Source organism: Triturus cristatus, chromosome 4_1 (assembly GCF_964204655.1).
Source record: "Triturus cristatus chromosome 4_1, aTriCri1.1, whole genome shotgun sequence".
In the NCBI taxonomy this organism is placed as follows: domain Eukaryota; kingdom Metazoa; phylum Chordata; class Amphibia; order Caudata; family Salamandridae; genus Triturus; species Triturus cristatus.
The window spans coordinates 111,556,112-111,577,242 of NC_140585.1; the positions used below are offsets into that span (position 1 = coordinate 111,556,112).

General features: G+C 49.2%; 1 long non-coding RNA gene across 1 annotated transcript in view; it reads right to left on the bottom strand.

Annotated features, from left to right (window-relative positions):
* The window catches only part of LOC146844056 (uncharacterized), a 113,745-nt gene that overhangs the window by 14,787 nt on the left and 77,827 nt on the right, over positions 1-21,131 (bottom strand). Inside the window, exon 3 of the long non-coding RNA XR_014981120.1 lies at positions 1,880-1,981. This is a non-coding gene — a long non-coding RNA (uncharacterized LOC146844056). The remainder of the gene's footprint in view (positions 1-1,879; positions 1,982-21,131) is intronic.

Sequence of the window (21,131 nt, forward strand, 5' to 3'; positions counted from 1 at the left end):
GGTACCACGGCGGACGGGAAGACCGTCCACCGCTTTTCCGCCCCGTCGACGAGTCGACCGGGTGGAAAAGGGTTGAATATGGTGGAGGTGTCTGCTAGACACAGCCATCCATATTACAATGTGAGCGGGAGGCAGCCTTTCCGTGGCGGAAACGGCATGCGGATTCCACAGTTGGGGGCCCGTTGAGGGCCCCCAGGATGTTGGGGTGGTGGGGGGGCACATGGGGGTACCTATGGTACCCCCCTGTATAGGTACCCCCCTGCACTTGCATGGATGGCATTGCCGGCACCGCGCTGTGCCTACCACGTTGTGCCTGCAAATGCACAATGTGCAAGCAAAACTTTGTGGTGGGGTGTGCACCGCCTGCCACAATGATGTGGATGGGGGATGCCACTGCCACCGTGGCGGTCGCATCCTAATTGCTGGTGCGGGACCGCCGCACCACTGGTGGCCAGTCCCAGCACTGCTAGGGTGGCGGACGGCCATCCTAATAGGCTCCTATGTAAGATTCTTCCAGCTTTATTCAGCTTTTATTCTTTTGTTTCTTCTTTTGACTGATGAAGGGAGGGGGTAAGCTTGGTCAAACCTCATTAGGTAAGGAATGGGACAAAGAAGGAAAAGAAGGAGTAATACTCGAATTACTTATGAGTAACCTTCATTACTATGATTCTCCCTTACTCATCCTATTGCTTACAAAACCTTCATCCTACCCTGGTGTACTTCATCTGCCTTTTTTGCTGAGGGCTTAATGGCAAACAGGCTATACTGGGAGGAGAAAGGGGATTTATGGGTAAATCCTTATTCCAAGGATAGAAAGAGAAAACATCTTTAGGAAGTAGTTAGCAGTACTGGAGAACAGGCACGTTATATAAGTACTGGGAGGAGTAGGAAAGAATTGGAGTAATGAAGATTACCAGTAAATAATTTGAGCACTACATTGCATGGGAAGGAGAAGGAGTGTGTGTGTTTCACAATTCATCTCTTCCTGGCTTTGCAGGCAAATTAACCAAGGCCACATTTGTATTTTCTAGTGACCTCTGCCTCTCAAACATTATTTAGTATTCTTAGACTTCTTTTTTATTTTGCTGTGTGTTGCATGCACCATGACATGGGAGGACAAGGGCTGGGGGCAGGAGTTTTTGCAGCCCCTATAGCATCACATAAGGCTCTGATTCCAGTGGATCCAGGAATTTACAGGCCCAGTATTTTCAGATTCAGTAATATTAAGCTCCGAACCACCAGGGTACTCAGAATGGACCTAATTGAGTCATACTCCTCCAGACCTCTTGGAATGAGAGCCGTAGTGTAATTGTTAGATACACAGATGTCAATTAGGGGTAGTTCATGTTAGCAACTCCTACCCCTCACCCTACCTTTTATATCCATGTTACTGCCATTGGTAATTCTTTCTTGGGGCAATGGAAGAGGTTCAAGTCCTTGCCCTCCTAGCAACAAATTGTAATATGTGTTGTAGCTGTGGGTGGGACATGTGGCCAATCCTGCAAAGGGAGCAGGATGTCACTTCTGACATTGTTTTGAACTGATGCTGACGATCTGATAGTGAGGAAGTCTATGTCAAGGTGTACTTAATAAGTTTATTTCTTAAGCAAAAGTGTATTGCGGAGCTCTTTCTGATCACACAGCTAAAGTCTTTAACCAACTCCCTCTGCTGGTTAGGTCTCAAACCATCCATACTAAATTTAGGACACTTAAAAATGGGGCTATTCAAACAATATCCTTGCATTTGAGTATTTGGGGAATTTTTGTCTTTGCAGCATTATCAGCTGTCTTATCTTGTATCAATCAGTGTCAAGAGGCCCTTCTGTCGCTGTTTGTGCTTTATAAACTTTTCAAATAAATAAAATACATAAATACTCACAACCACCAAAAATCATGTGTAAACACCTATCCATCCCAGGATCACAATCCACGATCTTCTCCTCTTCTCCCTGGTTGTAAGAGTTACATCTGAGGGCTCCACCTACAGGGGTGATGTGAGGGGAGAAGAGGTGAGGAGAGGAGAGGAGAGGAGAGGGAGAGGGAGAGGGGGAGGGAAGGGCATGGGACAGGATGGCATAGCAGGGCAGTGGAGTGGATTGGAGCGGAGAAGGAGACCAAAATGAGACATATGTCAACCTCGAATGAGTGTGAGAAATGGGAAGACATAAAGGAAGTGCGACAAAGAAGGATTCCCTACAGTGTAAGGAGAAGGAAAGCTGAAAGATGTCAAGAACATTTTTGATTGTGAGAGAAATAGAGACAGAGAAAGTAACATATGAAGAAGACATTAAATATCCAGATCTATGAACTGAAAAGTAGGAATTACAAAAAAGGGTATGGCAAATAAAAGAGAAATGATTAATAAATACATTTTTCATCCAGAATTTTTAGCTCCTTCTTTAACATACTCTTCACCTCTCCACTTTCCTTTCACTGATGAACCAGGATAAACTATGTTGGGAGATGGAGTGGTTGATTAACATATCAAACACCCTTCTGAATTAGCTACAATGATCATCATCCAAAAATACATTATTTTGGTCATAAACCTTAAAAAGTTATTCATAAATGAAACATACAATAACACATAATTTGTTTTTGTAGTATTAATAAAGTGCACCATAGCATGGGGTCAGAAGAAGAGAAACTCCACATAAAATTGGTTCAGAGCACAGTCCAGTGATAAAAACCTAAAATCGGTCCACTAGTCATCTGACTGAGTTTAAAAATCTACCGATAGAACCTGTAGATCTAGTGTTGTGGAGGCCACCACTCGCGTGCACAAACATTTGTGTATAATAGGCAGTCAGTAATGATGCATCGAGCTGCACACAGCACAAATAAAATACAATGATGAACATCAGACAGTGCATTCACAATCTAAACTAATATGCACATAACAAAAAATAAATTAAATAAAATATCACTTCAATGGCACCAGCATATGCTAAAAAGATTTAAAACGTTTTACCTTTCCTCTTTCTAATTTAGAATACAATATGCAAAAATCTGCTAAGGCCAAAAACAATATAAGGGGAAGAATTGGTCAAAAATATTCCAGGAGCTGGTTGAAAATTGTGGAAACCCAAGGTAAGACACAGAGGTCCAATTTATTTGCGTCATACATCGGATAGGAAAATAAAACATCTTTGATATTTTCAATAGCGTAATTAGTCCACAGTTCACATAAGGCCCCATTATCGTTCCCCTTTTTCTACTTGGCTGTATGCATATTGATTTAAGGACTCCAAAACAAAACTTTATAAACCAGGACCTTGCCAATGTTTAAGGGGGATGTCCATGAAATAGGGAATTAAAAGTGTTTTCTGGGGAAGATTACTTAATGACCGCATGAAATTATTTTTTTGAACAGCTAGATGGTTTACAGATAAGTACCCCTAGATTTCAGTCCCACAAATATTTGGCCTTTGGCTCATTAGACCTTAACGGCCAGTAAATGGCCCTAGATGTGGCTGCCTTAAAAAATGTAAAATAGCAGCTTACCTATGTGTGAGTGTGGCCTTGCTCCTCTCTTGATGTTATCGCCAACAAAGTCTGTCATCAAGCTTGGTTACCAGATACTTTGACTTAGCAGCATTGTCTAGCATCTTATCTCTCAGTCTCATTTACCCCTTCCAGCTCATATGGGGGTTGAAGATCATTATCCTTGAATTAGAGATGTTTTTTTTCAAACCCTTAATTATACAATGGGATTGAAAAGAGGCCAATACATATGTCCAGGTTACTAGGGGATCTGGAGATCAGGATTGTATCACCGGCGAACAATAACACCGGAACAGTTAGCCCATTTAACTTAGGTGAATCATTGACGCAGCCATTATGCTGGTCAAAGACATCATTTTTATATAATGTAAAAAAGCGTAGGGGCCAGAACACACCCTTTTCTCACCCTTCTTCTAAAAGGGATGTATCCCGAAAGTTCACCATTGCTGCCCCATCTGTCCTGGGCATCATTTTCCACGTGAAGCCTCACTATGATGTTAAAAAGGCAAGGTGGAACTACCATAGACTGAAGTGTTTCCCATTGGAGAGTTCTCGGTACAAGATCGAATGCTGATCTCAGGTCCATGAGGGCAATGTATAAATGATCATTAGTTAGTTTAGTGTGCTTCCATAAAATTAATGTAGAGCGAAGACCTGGACGATCGTCAATATTGTTACTCTAAAGTCTCCTTAAAAAAGTGACAATGTGCTGTTTTGAAATATCCAATCCTCCAATTCATTAAGGATCTGGTGAGCGAAGAAGGTTATCAAGAAGGCTTATGGTCTTATGGTTCAAGGGATGCCCTATGCCCCTTTTTTTATCGACTGGAATTATTTCAGTCCCTAACCAAGATTATGTTTCTGGAGATCTTTGGATAAAATAATTTCCACAAATGTTCCTTTAATTCATCAAATATTTGCTTGTTAAGCTTAACTAATTGGATCTGGTCAACTGGACAATTAATATAAGGTTCAAAAAGATTGTAAAAGCTTTGGTACATTAAAGCTGCTGTGTTCTGATTTCCTACAATTCTAGGCCACTTGACAAATGTAAGGTTATTCTCAACCTGAGTGACAGGGTGACCAATCCTAGAGGAATCTAATTATCTTTCTAGCATGGGGTAAGACAACTGCAAGTTCAAACGGATAATGATCACTGTCGGACCTAACATCGACTTTAAAATCAATCAATTCATGCAAGATAGAAATATCAAATGAAATATAATCTTGCAGACTAAAATACAATCCTCTGATAAATATGTTATCCTTCATGGTCAGACAATGACCTTCCTTTATAGGCACATAGGCCATGTTGCAAAGTTAAATAAAGTAATTGACTGGCTTTGAAGGTATGGGGAATGCATGAGTTGGAGTTAATAATAGTAATGCCCCTCTGTTCATCTTCCTCGTCTAGTATTAGTTACATACATTCAAGGGGTTTGAAAGTTATAGTAAAATCAACCCCTGTAAGGTAAGTGGGCTTAATTACACTATCCGTTAAATAATAATCCAAGGTTACAAGAACAGGAGATGTCTTATGGCTCACTGGGGGACAATTGTACAGATTACATTTATGTAAAGTTTCTTGCCCAATCCGCACTAGTGATATACCCAAAATGTCCTTACTAATAAGTGATAGTTATTTAAAGTTAAATTTTGAAAAGATCTAAGCCCAGATCAATAATCCTCCAGACCCTCTGCCAGAGGTGAAAAGCTCAGCTGTAGATAAAAAAATTAAAAAAACATAGTGGGGCAGAATGTGTTTATGTGTTTATCTGGCTGGTGGTAGAATCGGCTGCTTGGACAAGACAATCCTCGCTGCTGTGTCTCCTTATGTTAACATTGACAAGCCAATCAATATTGTTTAAGCCTACCAGCGGTGCTGAACAATTTTAATCTTCTTTCAGACTCTGGATTAATTTCCTCTCTCTATGCAGGAGGTCCGATACAAAAAAACAAGCAGTAGGACACCATTATTTGATCTTATTCCTACATTGGTTTACAATGTAACGTACCAAATCATGATGTTTACAAATTATACTAACACAATCTCCAGGAACACTATTTTTGGCATACCCAATCCACCGCACACTCCTGGCCATCAAATGTCATTCCAATCCCTTTTGTTAAAGTTGGCAAGATGAATTAGCCAATGTCATATCTATTTTTAAGTTGTGCAGGTGACTCGCTCACATTGGTACACAAGGATGGAGCATTGCAAGTATAACTACACATGTGTAAGCATCGGAAGGCAACTTAATGGTTTCACAAGACTTATTCCTTAAGGGCCTAACTTTTATAGCGGTTTCTCAAAGTCACCCCTTACCAGCATTCCCTATCTGATTGCTAATGCTACTGCTAGGTTAGTTTTTGCCTCCAGCTTGAAAACTCTGTGCACATCATTTGGCAGGGGCAGAAGTGGGAGCTCTGTATGAAGAACAGCCTCTACTGAACCCCCTCAACAGCCAGACCACAATAAGGGAAACAAGTGGGGCAGGACAACCAGGACGAACAAATGGAGTGGGAATTATTTTTAAACGCCTCTCTAAACCCATGAGGTCCTCCCCTAGGGTAGAAAGTTCAGCCAATTCTTTCTCAAGCGCACCTGTGCGCTCAAATAGAAGGATAAAGGAAGTTTCAAGCAGAGATTTAAGACTAGTGTATAACACATGCCAGTCCTGGTTAACACAATCCTATGCACACGTTCTTATTATTCTACCTTTAGTTAGTTCTATAGTAAATAAGCTGGTTATGGTATCAGACATGCAGACAAAACAGGTTTATATTACAAGTCGTAGTCTTGGAGTTTGTTCTTTTGTTCTTTTATTTTGATGGTTTGCCCAGCCAACACGTGTTTCATCGTGGGTGAGTGCCCGCTCGACTTCTTTAGGGCTGTCTAGCAAGTGAAGACCTTTTCTATTGTTCTCCCCGCCGGTTTTACTTCCGTCCCGTCTGTCTTAAATCTGTCCTTGTTCTGTTTGAAATCTCGTTCCCCAGTGTGATGGTGAATTCTTCTATTCGGTCATCATTTTCTAAGTTTCAAAGAATGGCCGCAGGTGGTCTCCTGTTGTAGGTTTCTCAGCGTGTGCGCTTCGAATCCACACCGTTTCGATTTCTCCTGATGACTTGAGCATGTGTAATAGTTCCATGTCTGTGGCTAGGGTACAGGAACAAACAGCATCAGTGCAATGGAAATATGATTTATTTTATCAGGCGTTAAGTTGGCGCGGTGTAAGATATAGAGTTGTATTAATTTGAAACAGGCGTTGTCAAACACTAAGGAAGGGTAAATTGACAAAATTTACCATTCGCTGTCAGTGCAAGCGAGGCCAAGCTCCGTGTCCCAATGTCTATGCATTGCAGTGAGAGGAAGGGCTGTGTGTGTGCATAAGGCACTGGCCAACCAATGGGTCGGAAGGACATTCATACCTAAAACATGTAAATATTGAATGACAAGATGCTGCGGGGATTCCAGCTGTATCTCACCACATGACTGGCTCAGTACACCAATAACAGAGGCGTGGTTTAATAAAAAGATATAAAAAAAAAAACAGAGGCATGTAATAAAAACTGTCTAGGCGAGAGCTTAAAGTCAACTAGTAAGTCCTCCATTGAGAGGAGGGTTCCATCAGGATATAGGTCGTCCACACTGTGTAAAGCCGCTGCACACCAGGATGTTAATTCCTGAAGGGAAGTAGACACGCATTCACAAGAAGTGGAAATGGTGGAGCGTAGAGTAGCATCGATGAGGTAATAAACAAGGCCCGATTAATGCATCGGTAAGCAACCTGGAAAAGAGATGCCCTCAGCTGCAAAGCCTTAGCGAGGGGATGGAAAGTGGCACGTATCTGGTCAAAGTCCCAAGAAGGGAGAAGTGTTGATGTATTAGTTAAATTGCCACACGCAAACCAGTGTGACACCCATTGGAGTTGGGAAACCAAATATTAATTTTCAAGATTGGGAACATTGAGCTCTCGACTCTCTGTTGGAAGATAAAGATTGAGCAGCGCTACTCTGCGATTTGTATTGCACCAGATACGATCACCGGTGCAGAGACAGAATATCGAGTTGGAAATGTCGATTTGCACTAATATCGAGTTGGAAATGTCGACTTGCACTAATATCGAGTTGGAAATATCGTGACACAGAAATATCAACAGCAAGAATATCGTGGTCAAGAATATCAACTTTCAGGTAAGAAATATCGTTTGAAAAAATACCGTTCATTAATATCATTTGCAAAAATATAGGTGTAGATTCCGATCCTGGAGAAACCGGGTACGAACCGTCGGACGGAGCATTTTCTCCGTCCGACTCGTACCCGGTTAAAAAACATTACAAATATGCAAGTACGATTCGTATGGAAACACTATTTCCGTACGAATCGTACAAAACACCGACCGTCGAAAATACACATACAAATGTGATCGGGGAAAGCGCCGACGTGACATCGGGACGCATTCAGGCTGCGTTTCACGAACCAGCAAGTACGATCCATACCGACGTCACCCCGCACGGATTATAATTTCCGGCTGCCATAAATTGCCGGGAAATCAGGACGACGCGCACAAGGAGCACCTGAACGCGACAGACAGCCATGGACCCAAACCTACGTGTCATCCCGGCCCTCATAGCTGTCCACCTGCTCTACAGGAACCGACGCAGATGCCGCAGAAGGTCAGAACAACACCCTGGGGCAAAGGGGGGGCAGGGGCAGGACACATAACCCCCACCCAAGTCACAATTCATATATGCCCTGGACATACCTGACCGTCAGGGCCTAGTCACTTCGAGGGGGTGGGGGCGTGTCCAGCAACGCCTGCGTCCGCCACAACGGAAGCGGATGTTGACGCGAACCGGCAACACAACAATTCTGGTACGTACCGTACCCACGCCTTAAGAGCGTGGGTACGCGTCGTACCACGCCCACCCCTACGTCACCCCAACAATGGTGGTACGGCCCGTACCCATATTCTAAAGGCCTGGGTACAGCCCGTACCAGCATTGTTGGGGTGATGTAGGGGTACGCGTGGTACAACCCATACCCACGTTCCAAAGGCCTGGCCACGGGCCGTACCAGCATTGTTGGGGTTCCGTAGGGGTACGCACCGTACCCAGGCCTCCAGAGCGTGGGTACGGGTCGTACCATGCGTACCCCTACATCACCCCAACAATGCTGGTACGGCCCGTACCCAGGCCTCCAGAGCGTGGGTACGGGTCGTACCACGCATACCCCTACATCACCCCAACAATGCTGGTACGGCCCGTACCCAAGCCTTTGGAATGTGGGTACGGGTCGTACCACGCGTACCCCAACGTCACCGCAACAATGCCGGTACGGCCCATACCCAGGCCTATAGAATGTGGGTACGGCCCATACCCACGTTCTAAAGGCCTGGGTACAGCCCGTACCAGCATTGTTGGGGTGATGTAGGGGTACGCGTGGTACGACCCGTACCCACGTTCCAAAGGCCTGGCCACGGGCCGTAGCAGCATTGTTGGGGTTCTGTAGGGGTACGCACCGTACCAAGGCCTCCAGAGCGTGGGTACGGGTCGTACCACGCGCACCCCTACATCACCCCAACAATGCTGGTACGGCCCGTACCCAGGCCTCCAGAGCGTGGGTACGGGTCGTACCACGCGTACCCCTACATCACCCCAACAATGCTGCTACGGCCCATACCCAGGCCTTTGGAACGTGGGTACGGGTCGTACCACGCGTACCCCAACGTCACCGCAACAATGCCGGTACGGCCCGTACCCAGGCCTATAGAACGTGGGTACGGCCCGTACTGCCATTGTCGGGGTGATGTAGGGGTACGCGTGGTACGACCCGTACCCACGCTCTGGAGGCCTGGGTATGGTGCGTACCCCTACGGCACACCAACAATGGGGGTACGCACCGTACCCACCTACTAAAGGCCTGTCAATGGGCCGTACCCAGGCCCCCAGAGCGTGGGTAAGGGTCGTACCATGCCTACCCCTAGGGCACCAGTACATCATTGATACATGGCGTACACCTGCCACGAATGATGCCATAGTGCCTGGTGCAGCATCTGACCAGTAGATGGGGGGTTGATGGCCAGGTGAGCAGTGTACCGCACCAAGGGTGCAGGCGGGTGAGTGGGTGTCGTGCAACGATCCACAACAGTGGACAGTGACATAGGGGTGGATGTGCAACACTCCCAGCAGTGCCCAGACATGGGAGGGGTGGGTGCAGAGTCCCCCCAGCAGTGCCCAGATATAGGAGGGGTGGGTGCCTATCACTCCCAGCAGTGCCCAGACATAGGAGGGGTGGGTGCCTATCACTCCCAGCAGTGCCCAGACATAGGAGGGGTGGGTGCAGAATCCCCCCAGCAGTGCCCAGACATAGGAGGGGTGGGTGCCTATCACTCCCAGCAGTGCCCAGACATAGGAGGGGTGGGTGCCTATCACTCCCAGCAGTGCCCAGACATAGGAGGGGTGGGTGCCTATTACTCCCAGCAGTGCCCAGACATATGAGGGGTGGGTGCCTATCACTCCCAGCAGTGCCCAGACATAGGAGGGTGGGTGCAGAGTCCCCTCAGCAGTGCCCAGACATAGGAGGGGTGGGTGCCTATCACTCCCAGCAGTGCCCAGACATAGGAGGGGTGGGTGCCTATCACTCCCAGCAGTGCCCAGACATGGGAGGGGTGGGTGCAGAGTCCCCCCAGCAGTGCCCAGACATGGGAGGGGTGGGTGCAGAGTCCCCCCAGCAGTGCCCAGACATAGGAGGGGTGTGTGCAGAGTCCCCCCAGCAGTGCCCATGGAAAGAAAAGGGTGGAGTACCCACAATCACAATGCCCACAATTGGCTGTCAGGTGCTCAAAGACCCTGCATAACATGTAACACATGTGTGCGAGGCTGGGAGTACACACATGCATATTGCGAAAAGGTAACATGTCCACATGAAGCCATGTCAATATACTCCACACACAAGTACAGTGACCACCAAGGATGCCACTAATGATGCAGGAGGAGACATTGCTCAGCATGCATGCCCAAAGTTGAAGGGGTCCGTCACACACCCAGCAAATGTAGACACAGCTCAGCACAACATATTGAAAACACCCTGCAGGGAAGATGTCAGGGTCCACAGAGGAAGGAACACACCTTGGGACAATGGCACCATGCAGTAACAGCTTACATTACCAAAGATTGTTAGCAAATACCTTGTGATGACTGACAGATACCAGGGTCCACCCCATGACCAGCACACTACTACATTTCCCAGACACCTAACACATTATCACCACCCCAAATCCTGGAACAGCACCACCAACAGCAATACCAGAAGAGCAGTAGTGTGCAAAGGAAACAAAATTGGCTTTATTTAGCATGAAACAATATTTTTGTGAAAATGCACACTATTTACAAGCCCATAGGGCAGTCCATATTTTACATCCTGGTGGGGGACACATTGGGACACGTGTCCCCTGGCTTGCCTGCACAGTTCAGAGTCCCTTGTCTTCCACAGGGGGGGGGGGCATCATGTGGGGTGGAAGGACCAGGCACCGCAGGGACAGGGGGGCCAAGGGAAGGTGTTGTGGGTGCAGGGACGGAGGACTCCACCACAGGGGGTGGGGCAGCGCCAAAGGTGGTGGTGAGAATGGCGCTGCAGACATTTGCAAGGTCCCCCAGCATCTCCCCTGCACCCGAAGAAACCACAGGCCCCAAGGAGGGGGGAGGTCAGAGGGATGGGTCGCAGCGCTACTGGGGGAGGGTGTGGACAGGGTGGGGGACTCAACTACCCTGACCGGGGACTCCTTGGACCGCTTGCGGGGTGGTGTCACACTGGGGCTCAGGGACAGAGCGGCCATGAAGGAATCTTTGCTTGAATCTTGTCCAGGAGAGCTGGAGGGAGTGGGTTGTGAGGAATGTGGACTCCCACTGTGGCTGCGTGTCTTCCATTTGCCCCCCGACCCAGTGGGTTTGCCTACTTCACCCTGTGTGTGCGTGACTGGAGGTGTGCGCTTGGCCTTCCCTGGTGGTGTGGTGCCTGTGTCTGGTGGGGTGTGTGCATGGGGACGTCTGGGTGTGCTTGGGACAGGCATGGGAGTGGGAATTGTGGATGGGGCAGGGGTAGGGGGGGACGCGGCGCTGCAGGAGACCCACTGCTGCAGTCAGTGTCGAGTCTATGGACCTCAGCAACATGCGTTGGTCAGACATCGCAGCTGACATGCCCTCCATGTATGACTCCATCTGGGTCAGCACTCGTGTGTGGCCATGGAGGACATTAAGCATCGATGTCTGACCAACCTGCAACTGGCGCAGGATGTCCACAGACTCGGCATTCACGGCAGCAGTGGAGACAGGGGCAGGGGGTGCGGTGCCTGGCAAGAAGGAGACACGTGTTGGCCTAGCACGGCGGGAAGGGACACAAGCAAGTGGGAGGCCGGTGATGGGAATGGAGGGGGCGGGTAGAGATGGAGTGCTGCTTTCATCTGTGGGAGCAGCCTCCGCCCCCTCTGAGAGCTCAGCCTCGGACCCGTCAGCTTCATAGTCGGTGGTGACACTGGACAGGTCCTCCGCCTCACTCCCCTTAGCCTCCGTGCCACGCGATGCACCAGACAAGACGGCACTGCTGGCACTGGTGCTCGAGCCCTCCTCACGGTCCGTGCCAGTGTCTCCCTCGGAGTCCCCCGACGATGCTGTGGGCAAGGTGAAGAGACAGAAAATAATCAGACACCCGTATACATATGTCTCATGAGTCAAATCTACATAGGCCACAGTGCATAGCCTGAAAAGCAACATGAATAACATCTACAATACAAGGCATATATGTAGGCCCTGCAACACACAGTTGGTTGACCCACCATGCCACTGAGAAACAATGGCGAGCATGACACAACAGCAAATAACTTGATATCAAATTAGACAGAGGAGTCAGGCTCTGGGGACACTCAACCACAGCATCTGCACCACACAGCGTTGCCAAAAAAGGGATGAGCAGGAACCATGGAATTCAAATATTGACACATGCTGCAAAGGTAATACATTAAACCATGCCCAACATGACTGGGTCACTACACCTTGAGTGTATGTCCAGACAAACATCACACACAGGCCAGACCTGGCAAGGAGACTTCAGGTATTGACATTTAGGCCTTGCCCGCTTAAACCCCCCCCCCCACCTGAGACAATGTGAGTGAGACAGAGGAAGTACTTACACCTCTTATTGTGGGATAAAAACACATGGCCTGCAATAAATCCTGATTGTACACAAACTACCCCTCGTGCGCCTGTCCACAGATATCATTGACAAACTACCCTCTTCAGATAGTTGTACCAGCACACACAGGCACTGGCCACTGTGAGTTTGCACAAGCAAAATTGGGTCACCCTGTACAGTGGAGACATGTAGCACAGTTCACGTAAATACAAATGAGGCCAGGGTACAATGCCACAGAGCCCAACCTATGCTGAAGACACAGAGAATGTCCACATTGGTGGATGACACACATGATACCTAGGAAAAGGTGCCCCAGGGGACTGTAGTGGTCACACTCCTCCATGCTCCTGGATGGATATGACTGCAACTGAAGCAACCGTCCCTGCACCATGCATCTCTCACACTCATGCACATCATGTCAGAGGGCACAACATCGGAGATGCATGCTGTAAGGCAGTACACTGTTAAGACACACTCCTATGTTGGGAATCCGCATAAGTGCCAACTAACATGGACCCCACAATTACTGAACTGGACAGGGCACAGGCAGGGTCCCAAAACCTGTTACACACCACCCCCACAAATGATGCTGCAAGCAATGGGCACATGGATAAACTGGCAGGCTAGATAACCTTGTGCAAGAGTGACTACCCACAGACCAGGGAACACATGTCAAGGAGGGGAAGGGAGGAAAAACAGCACCGCTTTACTCTGTGGAACTGGATCTGCACTGCACATTTAAACCCTGGCAGTGCATCCATGCGACTGCGCACTTCCAAAAGCTGGTGACACACAACACAAACACATGTACCTACCCCCTTCCTGCTGCTGCTTCTCCTGTAGGCGCCTCTCAAGGTCAGGGAAGACCACCGCCAGCACACGCTTCTGGATGTGGGTCAGGCGCCTGCGCCCACGGTTTTTATGGCTCTCAGGTGAGTCCCCCAGCAGGACCCGTGCAATCCTCCTCGTCCAGCACCGGATATCCTGCCAGCATTTCCTCACCTGGGCTAGGCGACGCTTCCAACCCTCCACCGACCTCACGGCACTGACGGCTTGCTTCCAGATCTCAGCCTTGGCATGGACGCCTACCTGTGAGGTGGCAAAAGTGAGAATACATCAATACACATGATAAATGTCACAGAGACACACATAATGACAATTTAGCAGTTTAGAAGAGGGCATAGTATGCATCCAAATCATTGCACCTTTGTCATAGGGACATTATCCTCTGGGGAAGGCCAAATGCAGTACGTGGCATTGAAAGTACACAGGTGGCATGAGGGCTACAACACAATCAATGGTCCAGGATCACACTGTGCTACAAAAGCTACACCAGGATTATGTACAGCACCTCAAAGCACTCACATGCCCCAGGCCACTGACACTACCTCAGCAGAGTACACAGACACACACAGGCACAGGACAATCACCTGCCATTGGCAACAGCGGGTACAAACCTCACTCTGCACATGTGCCACTAGACTGGGTGGTGTCACAGGTGTGACGCTGGCTCAGCACGGCAGACACACAGCACAGCTCCCTGCTAACATTAGATGGATAGGGTTCATGCATCCCTCATGCAGCTGGGGTGCAACACTCCACATATACACTCACCCACATGCCAGGGGACTTACACACACACCATTGTCCAGGGGACAAACACATCATTTGGACACTCTCACCACAGGTACACTACAGTCACACACATCTGAGGGTACAGTCACCTGTCACACTGGGGGGACCACAGAATCACAACAGGACTGTAGAAACTACATTGGCATGAGGATTAGGCAGGCTGAATGTGGCATGCACCATGCAGTGATTGTCACAGTAAACACTATGCAAGTGAGGAGTGCAGACATGCACTACAGCATTGCCTGCATGGGAGATATGAGGCATCCCCCCCCTGGGACCCACTCTAAATAACATTGCATGTCAGTCACACCTGGACACAATGCCAGAAGTCACAGCCACTAAAAAGGGACACAGTCTAAGCTAGTTGACTCAGCACTCACCTGCTCCCCTGGTCGACCATACAGCATGGTGTACTGTGGGAGGATCACATCCAGCAATGCAACATTCTCCTTCAGGGTGAATGGCTGGGCCCTCTCCGCAGACCTGGACATGGTGCCAGAGGAATCACGAGCAGCAGCAGTGTTGTGGAATGAAAGGTTGTGCAGGCAAGTGCTCTCTCATGGGTCCTGGCAGCCTTATATCTGCCTTTCTGGGCTGTTTCATTTACAGGAGTACAGAGTGATTGGTCACTCACATTTGCATCCTACGTTTCCTCCAATCCCTTTAAACCTACCCCACTGAGTGCCTTTGCATGGTTTCAAAATTGAGCATGATGTCAAGTCAACAACCACTTTGCAACAATGTATATGTCTCCAACCGACTATTGCTGGCCACCTGATGCAAAATTTAAACTTGAAACTGGGTCTCCATGACAGCCAGCATGCATTTAGGCCCTTAGACTTGTCCCTCATGTGTCCCCAATGTAATTTCATGAGTCACACACAGGTATGGTGCGTTCCACGGCCGTAGGGCACCACTACTCCAGTGATACGGACCGTACACGCGTGTACGGTCCCTAACACTATGGGACTGCTCGCGTATGCGTATGCCATGGTGATACGGACCGTACACGCGTGTACGGTCTCTAACACTATGGAGTACTCCTACGGCAGCACTCCCATAGTGATAGGGACCCTGCACAAGCGTGTACGGTCCGTATTACTATGGCGTATGCCTACGGCAGCACTCCCATAGTGATAGGGACCCTGCACAAGCGTGTACGGTCCGTATTATTATGGCGTACGCCTACGGCAGCACTCCCATAGTAATAGGGACCCTGCACAAGCGTGTACGGTCCGTATTACTATGGCGTACGCCTACGGCAGCACTCCCATAGTGATAGGGACTCTGCACACGCAGTCAGAGCGTATGTACGGTGCATATCACACCTCACACTGGTGACAGGCAGCACACAGAAAGGAATTGAGCTGTCATACTTTGCCAAGGCTGCACATCAAGGCATTGTCTGTGCAGTTCTACATGTGTGGGGCATATGTGTGTCAGGCTGTGATGTGGCACATGACTCATGAGGTGTGAAGCATAAAGATGTGTGATGACCTGTGTACACATGTCATGTGTGATGGTGCACAATGTGCCACACATCCCCTTCACTCCTTTGACATGTGTGCATGTAGTACAGACTTGTTGTGCGATGCGTCAAAGGCATGGCACAGTCACCAACACCTGCAACTGTCCCCTGATGGCAGGTACATGGATAATTACACCTGACATGTGACTACCCGCGTTGCACGATGTGACTATGTCATGTGTGTGACATGTGTTCCCATAAGCTTGCTGTTGGTGTACAGTTCAATGCATCTGCAGGTCCTGCAACCAAGAGGTGGCTTTGTGTAGATGGGCATGGGACACTATTACGCACACCAGGCCACATGTGGAATATGACGTGACGTCTGTATGTATGCATCAAACAGGGACTTGCGAGACAAGGACATATATGCGTAGTCTCAATGTATGTGTGATCAGTCTTGACATGTACTCCTTCATGGCAAGGTGTGTGGTCTGTCCTTTTACTATGACATGTGACCTGTGCCTCTAGTGTTACGCAACCTGTCTGCATGACACACATCCTTCTTCTGCACATATGTGGATGTCTGTGACTCCTGTAATGCGTCTGCCTGTTCACTTACAGTGGGCCACAGCTAGTTTCATGGCATGGCATGTGGAGGTTCAGAATCCACGTTTCCAGGGCAAATTGCACAGACCTGACTCTGTATGTAGCATATGTGTATTGGCTGTTGAACATGTGCTCAGTACATTGACATTGTTGGTGTACTGTACTCACTCTTCGTTGTCCCTTAGAAATTACTGCAGGGCCCCGCCTCTCCCCCGACCAATTCCAGACTTGGCTGACCTGAGGGAACATGACTGTATACGCCGCTACCGCTTCCCCCGACCGTTGATTGAGAACTTGACGGCAAGGCTGGCACCACACCTCTAACCGCTACACAGGTATCCTACAGCACTGATACCCAAGATGAAGGTGATGGCAGCCCTACATGTCTTTCCCACGGGTACCTTTCAACATACCATAGCTGATGTTGGTGGCATGTCCCAAACCATGTTCAGCCGTGTACTGCATGATGTTTTAGAGGCCATGTTGGTTCACCTGGATGAGTACATCAAGTTCCCAACTCCTGAGCAGTTGAGAGGTGTCAAGGGTGATTTCTATGCCCTGGGAGGGATGCCCCATGTCATTGGGTCCATAGATGGTACACATGTGGCTTTGGTACCACCACAGGCACAGGAGGTAGCGTATAGGAACCGCAAGCATTACCACTCCATTAATGCCCTTGTGGTGTGTCTTGCCAACATGGTTATTACACATGTCTGTGCTCGTTTTCCAGGATCAGCACACGATGCCTACATCATGAGACGTAGCAGGGTGCCTGAAATGATGCTACAGCTGCGCAACGAACGAACATGTATTGTTGGTGGGTATACTCTGTCAGTCCTGTATTTAGCGTCATATTCATGTCTTCCTGCTTCTCCTGACCCACTTTTGTCCATGATGTTTCCATGTAGGGGACGCTGGCTATCCCAACATGCCATGGCTGATCACGCCTCTCCGCAACCCCAGCACGGCTGCCGAGCACCGCTACAACAACGCCCATGGGCGGACCAGGCGAGTGATAGAGGGGACGTTTGGCCTCCTGAAGAGCCGATTCCGTTGCCTACACAAAACCGGCGGCGCACTCCCATATGCACCGGTGAAGGTCTGCAAAATCTTCATCGTGTGCTGCATGCTGCACAACATGGCAGTGGAGAAAGCTGAGCCACTCCTCCTGGATCCGGATGAGCAGGACCATCCACCCGTGGAGGATGAAGGCCTTGGTGATGAGGCAAGTGATGTGGAGGAGGAGGAGGAGGAAGAGGACATCCGGAGTGGGCTCATACGCAACTTCTTTGCTTAGTGGTGAGTTCCAGTGTCTGAGTGTGCACGCATTGGGCCTTGTGTGGCATGTGTTGCAATGTGTGTGTCCATCTGCATGTATGCTGTGTGAGTCAAAGGTGTGTTTGGATGTGTCACTTGAGTGATGGTGCAATAGAAGGATGTTTTCCCTGAGTCATCATTGTCACCTAGCATGTTGTCAACCTTATACGTGTCGAGTACATGCGCACGCATGCGGATGTGCTTCTTGTGGCTGACTTCTTGTGTGTCTCTCATCCCCAGGTATTTGCGCATGCTGTCTGCTGGTGGCATTGTTGTGGTCCTGCTATTCCTCATGAACACAGCAACGTGTGATGAAGCAGCGTAACATGCACGGACAAGTTTGTACATCTCCTTAGGGTAAGGGATGCAGCACGGCTCTTTGGGTGTGGTATTTTTCTTGAATGTGTGTGCACTGCTCCTGTTCATGTTTGTTTACTTTGCATACATGTACAATCGCCGTGGGCCACATGACATGGAGCTGGATTCACCTGAATTGATGGTCAGACTTGGTGACAGTCATCTGTATTGGTATAGTGGATTGTGATGAAGGCATCAATGTGTGTAACACTGCCCTCAGAAACATATGGGTTGCCCCGGGTTGACATGTTGTGGGACTTCCCCATTAGAGGCTCAATGGTGTATGGCAGCCCTCCATGAGCAGCATGGGCTGTTTAGCTGTTACCCGTCACTAGTGTGCCAGTTCTATGGATTTGCAGCATCTGTGGTGCAAAGGGGGGTGCCAGTGTCGTTCCCACATGTTCATCCACATGACCTGTGTATGTGTTAACAGAGATGCATTTGCAGTCCGACACACATGACTAATAAAGGTGTCCCTCTGCCTCCAAGGTGCCTCATCTCTGTCAATGCTGGTCTGTTGCCACTGTGCATGCGGCATGTCTGGCATAGTTGTCAAAGATAGTGCCTATGAGTCTATGTGTAGAGTAGCAAGATGCAAGCAGTTATTCAGGGCTTAGAATCAGTATAGTGCATGATGTACATGTCTGCGTGGGTATTGTGGCATGTCAGTCTCCACGACGGCCACTGTGCTGCATGTGCATCCATTGTGTGTGTGTGTGCCATGTCCATCGAGACATTCCTTCCTTTACATAGACCTTTTGCATTGTTCCTTCTTGACATCCTTGTCTTTGTGTGCAACTTGTGCCATTCTTTTCTTCACATGGCGCATGCTGCTGCAGGCACTGCAGCTAGGGCACACAGTGACCACACACACGAGCTGGTGTTCATCATGGATTGCTTGCTCACATGTGCTATGCTGATCAGCAGCATCTGTGCCTCATGCTGCAGCACACTCTGCATCATGCACAAGATCCCCAGTTCCATCCACCTCAAGGCAAGACAGACCATCCCCCAGGTCAACGACGACATCCGTGTGTAATTCTACCCTGCACTCTACGGACATGTTCGTTACAACTCACATGATACTTGTCCACATCCAGGGTGCATCTGCACAGCTCTGCTTGTACATCCGGCGACCAAGCCACATCAACGTCCAACCAACATGCTGGGAATGGATCACTGCCAGCTGCAGGGTGGCCTTCTCAATCCTCGCACACACTCAGGATGCAGGCCAAGACAACAACACAACCTTGTGGCACTGTCATCCAAGACCCCATTGTGCCATCTCCATGCATCCTACCTTGGCCTGGCCAGCATTCGCCACATCCACCTGCCCCAAGCATGCAGGACATGGTTCTGCCACCTGTCTACACATACCTGGGAGTATCACCCCAGGACACTCCACATGATCCCTGACCTCTGCGCAAGACTGTTGTTCGTCTCAATATGTCTGTCGGCACAGTTGTGTGGAAACCCCCTCAGCTGGTTGGGCCCATCACACGTGAGTATGGTGCTCCAGGTCTGTTTTGGATGATACATTGTGAGCCATGTTTGTCCTGTGCCAGACTCAGACCCCTGTGCATGGATGGTTGTAGTTATTTCACAACTCATCCATGGTTAGACTTTAAGACACACACATGTGATGGAATAATGCAAAATGACAGAATCTTCTCTTGATTGAGATGAATTTTTATTGGTGGCGGGGTACGTGTTGGGGGGGATGACAAGAGGTGCTTTCCGGGTGTGTAGAATCCAAAGTTCACTGGGGGAGTTGTTGTCCTTGCCATTGGAAATCATCAGAGTCCATGCCACGGTCTTTGTCAACATAGGTCAGACAGTGACCAGCAAGTCCATGTGGCAGAGAATGTCATTTGATGATGTGCTGCTGTTGGGCCAGAGGGCCAGGTGCCAGGCCAGGTGACCTGGGAGATGGTGATGTGGCGCTGACTCTCACGGTCTTTTGCGTGGACGACCCACCTTCCTGCGGGGACCCTCAGAAGCAGGCCGTGACAATGCTTGTGACGCTCCGTCGGATGAATCCTCCTCCTCCTGATCCCTCCCTGTGGCTGGTGGTGATGTTCGCCTGGTGGCACAGGGAGGGTTGCCCATGTTGTCGGCAATCCGACGGAGTGAACGGTTCATGTCCGTGTGCACCGCCAGGAGCTCAGCCAGTCTTGCCTCCATCCGTCCTTGGTGTCGCTGTTGACTGGCATATTGCTCGGCCTGCATGTTCTTTAACTCGTTGAGGGCCTCCACTACCTGGCTGATGCCCCTGGTGTCATGCCGGTATGTGTCGAGGATGTTGCGGACGTGTGACATTACCGGTTCCTGAGCTAACTGGTCAGGTTCGCGCCTCCGCCGTCCTCCACTCCCACCACCCCTGCCCACTTGCGCCTGGCCTTTGTGGGCACATCAGGTCTCCGGGACCCCTGAGGGATGGCATTTGCGGTGTCGCCTGCCTCCTCCTGGGTGGCCGGAGTACCTTGTCCCTCCAGGTCAGACTGGCTGCGTTGTTGTGTGCGGGCAGGGCTCCTGGCTGTATCCTGGGATGTGGCAGGCATGGGGGTTGGGGTTGGCACTGTTGTACCTGACGCAGGTGCTGCAGGGGCTTGGGCACCAGAGGGGCCAGGTTGGTCGGGGTCATCCATGGAGAGGTGAGAGTCGTCGCTGCCGGTGGGATCCTCTTCACGCGGAGCCTGGTCCTGCGATTCTTCCCCCCCAGTGTTGAGGAGGGGATCGACCACGTTGACCTGTGTGTGGGAGGGACAATGTTAATTGTGTTACATGCGACATCCATGTTTCATTCATATTACAGTTGGCACAGTTCCTCTGGGTAGTTGGATATGTGTCGCATTCCTCTCACTGTGCACTTGTGCATGTGTATGTCCCTTGGACACAGCTTTTGACACTTTACCTATGTGTGACACACTCTTAGTTGATGCATATTTTAGGAACGCAGTCAGCAGTGTAGTGAGCGGGCGTAGTGAGCCATGCAGAGCCGCGTTACGTGTTGCACTGTACGTTGCCAAATGTTTTTTCCATACCATTGGAGAA